This window comes from Eublepharis macularius, chromosome 3 (genome assembly GCF_028583425.1).
Source record: "Eublepharis macularius isolate TG4126 chromosome 3, MPM_Emac_v1.0, whole genome shotgun sequence".
NCBI classification, from domain to species: Eukaryota; Metazoa; Chordata; class Lepidosauria; order Squamata; family Eublepharidae; genus Eublepharis; species Eublepharis macularius.
In genome coordinates this window covers 180,095,676-180,102,302 of record NC_072792.1, presented here as the reverse complement: position 1 = coordinate 180,102,302, position 6,627 = coordinate 180,095,676, and positions in this window count along the sequence as shown.

Genomic DNA, 6,627 nt, shown 5'->3' with positions numbered 1-6,627 from the left:
TGTTTTAATCTAGGGGGAGGAGAAGAATGAGCCATGATATACAAAGAATAGCAAAGAGAAAGTTACATTCCACGGGAATGGCATAGCGGGGTGTAGCAGTTGGATTAGGATCTGGGAGACCCAGGTTCGAATTCCCGCTCTGCCACGGAAGATCGCTGGGTGACTGTGGGCTGGTCACACACTCGCAGCCTAACCTACCTTACAGGGTTGTTGTGGGGATAAAATGGAGGAGAGGGAACAACTTAATGCTACAGCTTTGCGTCCCCATTCGGAAGAAAGGTGGGGTATAAATGAAGTAAACAAGTGCATGCCCTCCGACTTTGTTTCGGATGAGGACCAAAAGGCTCTGGAAGGCCTTGATATTAGCGCCACTCTCAGCCTAAACTACCTCACAGGGTTGTTGTGAGGATAAACTGGAGGAGAGTGATGTAAGCCACTTTGTGTACCCACTCGGGAGAAAGATGGGGTATAAGTGATAAATAGTGAAAAACCTTCCAAAAACGCATGGCTTTTCAAAAACAGAGAATAAACTTAAAGTGGACTTCTGGGAACTGTGACACTGACTTCTGAGTCGGCCCGTTTAGCTCAGTCTTTTTTGCTCTGACTGCAGCAACCACACTGAGGGAGGAAAAAGGTTGTTTTCACCATCCTTCTGTCAGAGGTGCTGGGAATTTCACCGGGGACAAGGTGAATTTGGCCATCTGAAGCTGCCTTACACCAGGTCAGACCTTTGGGAAGTCTAATTTTGTCTTATGAGCTCATGAGGTGGAGGGTGGCTCTTGAGGCTCTTTCCTAGCACCAGTTAGTTTGGGGTTAATCTACACACCTTGTAGAACGAGGCAGTAATGAAGTAGCAGAGCACAGAGGTGCTAGAATGGATAGAACCACTTAAGTCTGCCGGGGAGGGATTACAATTTTTAAAAGTTTCTTATGTTAATAACTCCCTCCGAGTGGAAAAACGGCACAGCAGACAACGAACTGGGCTAGAACCCAATGTGCTAATTTTTTTAATGCAGGCAGGTAATTTTTTTACATAGGGGAGCATTAAAAATGTGATTCTTTCCAGATTTGGCTCATTCGCCTTCACAACCACACCTGAAAGCCTTAACTGGAGCTATCCAAGAGCATGCATGCCAGAATACAGGCTTTTTCACAATGCAATCCTAAACCATGTTATTTCTAAATCCATAGCTTAGAAAGGTGTAACTATGCTTAGGACTGCATAGGGACAACTGCATCTCAGCTCCCGTTTTCCTTCAACATACGGCTTGGCTCGCTGGCTCGAACCATCTGGATCAATCTACTCAGCCATTTTTAAAATTAGTCCGGCACATCTAACCTCTGTCTGTGGCTTCTCTGCTTCTGGGTTAATCATTAACGGAGTTAATGTGTGATGCAGATATATGTATTCACGCATTCATAACACAGGGCCAGAGCAAGGGGTTTGTCTTTTTTAATATCTCTGGTTTCGTGTTGCTACCCCAGCCAGCTATCCTCTGCCATTCTACCTGCGCATACAAATGATATGCAAAGTACGCTCTCTGAGACTGAAAAATATGCAGCTTCATACCACCTATTTTCCCCCTCAAGGTTTCCGCTGGCTCTCAAATATAGGCCTTTTATTTGTAAAAAGTCTTAAAACTCTGAAGACAAACATTAAACCCCCATTTCCCAGTCTGTCAATAGTACCAAATGGGTTTCTTCAAAAGATAAACGAGGAAAGAGAGAGAATGTTCCCTTGCGATCCATATTTGTTTTACATTTGCAAGTTCCTGGAAATGCAAAAGATCAAACTTCCCCAGAGGTGACATCATCTCCCAAACTTGCCCAGGTAATCCGCAAAGTATCTCTTTGAGGGCGATTTGCAAAAAAAAAAAAAAAGCCGGTCTAAAAAGCCAACTGTGTTGCCAAACCATTCAAAAGGGCAGCCGCATCTCGGGATGTGGCGATTCCGCATCCAGCGGCTTTGCATATTTATTCAGAGATCCACAAATATTGTTTTTGATCTGGCTTTATTTTAAAGAGCAATCCTCCCACTGCCCCTTTTCTTCTTGGCTCCTTTTCACACGTCTGGACCGTACGGATGTTTCGCTCTACCCCCGAACGGCGTCCGGCTGCTGGGATCAATCAACCGCTTTCCTTCCATCTGCAGGACCCACGTTCCTCCCTCGGAGTCCAGAGACCACATAGGAGGTATAAATATTTATATGATGCTATTTACTCAGGAAGTACGAACATCTCTAATTTGTTTGAAGAACCAAAGCCCAAAGCTCTGATTGCTGGGAAGTTCTTCTGGCCTGTTTCTTCCTCGCCTGCTTTCCAGACACATGTGTTCTCCCTCACAGCAATGGGAAAGGACACGTTCAGCATTCACATCATGTCATATTTATCTGCTCACACATGCGCGCGCATGCAGGTACGCTCTGCTGGTTTATAAGAGCGGTCCCAAGAGAACTGCCCTAGAGCTCTCCTTGCTCTTAGAATTGTTTACAACAGGGCTGTTGAAACTTTCTAGCTTTCAAGGAATACTATCCATATTCTCTTGTCTGGAAAAGGATCCCTAAACTCATGCCGTGTTGTGGAATCTCTGCACATTGCGGAGGATTCTAAGAGCTGAACCACACGATACGAATTACACGACACCGAGCGAATGTCAGGAATCGCGTTTTACCTCAACTGCCCGTGTCCAGGATTCCCTCGATGAGCACGTGTCCTGGTCCAGGCACGCGTCCAAAATTTTCGGCTCCAGTGTATCCGCAATTCTGAGTGTACGTGGTCACAACCAGTGAGTCAGCCATGCAGAGTGTCCATTTTTCCTTTATCTTCCACTTTCCATCTGCAGCTCTTTCCACTGTGCGCTCTGAACATGGATTAAGCATGTGCAAAGTGGAGATGCATGATGGGATATCCTTCCTGCGTCTTGGAGGAATGCCAAGAAACCCCGTGCCAATGCGAACACAGGTTCGATGGAGATCCAGCAGTCCTGGTGCGTGTAGGTGAAAGCAACGTTGGAACATGTGTAAGCGTGTTTGCGTGTCATTCCTGTGTAATTCGTATTGTATGGTTTGGCTCTCAGACTCTGCAAAGGATTCTGGGGCACACAACTTGCCCGTCACCTTCCATTGTCCTCAAAAATTCTCCTCCCGGTTTCCATGCCTTCAGGGTGGGACAGGCTCTAGGGGAGAAGAGATCTTTCGCTGGGGTTGTACTTGCTTATGGAACTGTATGTCCCAGAGTCCTCTTCAATGAAGATATGACGAACCAACCACCTGATTCCTTCTTGCCCATCAATTAAGATTTAGAGGAGGGGCCATGGATCAGTGGTAGAGCGTCTAACATTCAGAAGATCCCAGATTCAGTCCCAGGCATTTCCAGTAAAAAGTGGGTGATGTGACAGTCATACAATCAAAGAATCCTAGAGCTGGAAAGGGTCTTACAGACCATCTAGTCCAATGCAGCAACAGCCTAAAGCACCACTGACAAGTATGTGTCCTCTGTCTGAGACCCTGGAGGGACACTGTAGTATCTGAAGGAGTTTGGACTACAGGAGATTGCTGAAACTGAGTTCATTCACAAATTCTCACGGTAACTGATGGGAAGCCAATGGAGCGACTGTAGGATGGGAGTGATGTTCATGCTCCTGCTCGCTCCTGATAACAATCGAGCTGCAGCATTTTGCAACAACTGGAGCCTCCTAGTTAACTTAGATGGGAGGCCAATGTATAGAGCATTGCAATAGTCAAGCCTTGATGTAACCATAGCATGGATCCAAGTGGCCAGGTCAGCTGGGTCAAGATAAGAAGCCATCTTCCAGGCTAGAGTGAGGTTGTAGAAAGCATTTTTTGCCACTGCCTTAACATGTTTTTCTAGTAATAACGCTGGATATAGGATAACCCCATGGCTCTTAACTGAGTCTGCAAGGGTCAGATGAACTCCATCAAAAGTGGGGAGTACAATGTCCTTCAAGATTTCTGGATTTCCAACAAGCATCACTTCAGTCTTGTCTGGGTTCAATTTCAATTTGCTGTTTTTCAACCATTTTACCACGGCTGCCAGGCAGCGATGTAAGATTTCTACTGCATCCTGTGGGGACCTGGGTAGCGAGATACAGAATTGGGAGTCACCTGCATATTGGTGACATCCAACTCCACAGCTGCGAATGAGTTCTCCTAAAGGCTTTACGTAGAGGTTGAATAACATGGGAGATAAGATTGCGCCCTGCGGAACCCCGCAAGAGAGTTCTCATTCTGGGGATAGCTGATTTCCAATGGCAACCTTTTGGGTCCAATTGGATTCTTTTAAACTTGTATCTATTTCCCCTTTGGCATTGTTTATGGAAATGTCCTTGATACTGTATTGAAATGCACTTGACACAGATTGTACTAATCTCATACTATGTAATCCACCTTGAGTCTCAGTGAGAAAGGTGGACTATAAATGACATGATAGATAGATAGACGATAGACGATAGACGACAGACAGACAGACAGACAGACAGACAGACAGACAGACAGACAGACAGACAGACAGACAGACAGACAGACAGACAGACAGACAGACAGACAGACAGACAGACAGACAGATAGATAGATAGATAGATAGATAGATAGATAGATAGATAGATAGATAGATAGATAGATAGATAGATAGATAGATAGATAGATAGAATTTGAGTCCCCCTCCCCCTGCTGGGCTGAATACCCGCATAGGATTCTTATCTCACTACAGATGCTAATTTTCTGTTTTTCTTCCCCTGCTCTAATCAAGCTGATGACATTTTTGCAGTATACCTTTGCATCCTTTCTGACTTCCTTCTTTGCAACACCTCTCCTTACCTTCTGATTAGGGTATAAAGGCTTAGGGATCTCCATTCCTACTTGTATCTGATGAAGGGAGTTTTGACTCTTAAAAGCTCATACCCTGGAAATCTTGTTGGTCTTTAAGATGCGACTGGACTCGAATCTTGCTCTAGAAATCTTGAAGATAAAAAAAAATGTTCTAGAGAGGGGGAACGTGGTTTAGAAGGGCAATAACATCTTGGGCCCCATCACTGAGCTGAGGGCATACTCGGTACGTGGCCGATGCTCTCCTGCAGTTGTGCTTTGTTGTGAAAATCAGCAGGGATGGGGAAGATACATACACTGGCCCAAGGTTCATATTTTCCAGCTATCCCTCCTTGTCACTGTGAATTGGATAGCCAAAATGAGCCTAATCTCATCAGATCTTAGAAGCTAAGCGGGGTCAGCCTTGGTCAGTAATTGGAAGGGAGACCTCCAACAAAGACCAGGGTGGCAGAGGCAAGTGACGGTAAATAACCTTGATTAGTTTCTTGCCATGAAAACCCCACCAGGGGTCGCTATAAGTCAGCTATGCCTTGAGGGCACTCTCCACCACCATCTGTATTGGTCAGGGACAGTCCCTATTTTCTGCTGCTCCCCCCCAGAGAATTGCTGTCCCTAAAGCAGTGGGAATAACAATACTGAAAACAGCCAAAGCAGTGATTTAAAAGTGGCACTACAAACGAAAGTGCTATTTACAATGGCAATTCAAATCTCATTATGGTTAGACTAAAAGTAAATAGTAAATAGTAGTTAATCTTTCTGTCCCATTTTTTTCCTACCTGTCTTCCAAAGAGTCCTGGGCAGTGCATGTTTTATCCTCACAACAACCTTGCAAGGGAGGTTACACTGAGAAAAAGTGAGAGGCCAAAGGTCACCCAAAACCCATCCTGACACTCTAACCAATACATCATGTTGGTTAAAAAGTCCAGTTCTCTGAATACTTTAAAAAAAAAAAAATTATTAAGGTTTGTAAAATAATTGTAAAACATACAGACAAAAAAAGAGAAAAAGACAGGAGAAAAAGAAAAAGATAGGAAAAAGAAAAAGAAAAAAAGAAAACATCTATATATAATAGGAATATATACCAATTTTATATTTGAAGAAATCCAAAAATAATACTTATTCTACACTAACTTTAACATAACCATCAATAGAAATTTCCCCTTTCCATCTAAATATTCCTTCATTCTCCCTAGTCTTCCAGTTCTGTGAAGAATACAACGATCAGATAGCTACTGCTTAAAAGTCTGACTGAATAAAAATTGCTTTGGCCTCGCCTGGCAGTGACGCCAGAAGACCGCCCAGCTCTGCAGCAGGCAGGCAGGCTGAGAAGCAAAGCAGATTTTTTTCATCAAGGCAACACAACCAAAAAGGCCCTGCACCACAACCAAAAAGATGCATCTGACAAAGAGAGCTGTGGCTCTCGAAAGCTTATGCTACAATAAAGTTGGTTAGTCTTAAAGGTGCTACTGGACTCTATACTATTTTGCAGCTACAGACTAACACGGCTAACTCCCCTGGATCTAATGAAGGAAATTGAACTGTAGGCTATGCAACAGCGTATACTGTTCTCTATATGTTTTATCCTGCTCTCAGTACATTGTTTTCTACTTATATAATACCCTTTTCTGCATTGTTTAATACACCGTGCTGAATGTTTATGATTTGTTTCATACTGCCATAGCCCCAGTCCTGCTACTTTGCTTATTAGAGGTCTTAACCTGTTAATTGCCCTGATTCACACAGGTGCAACCCACCTTGAGAAAAGTGAACTATAAATAAACTG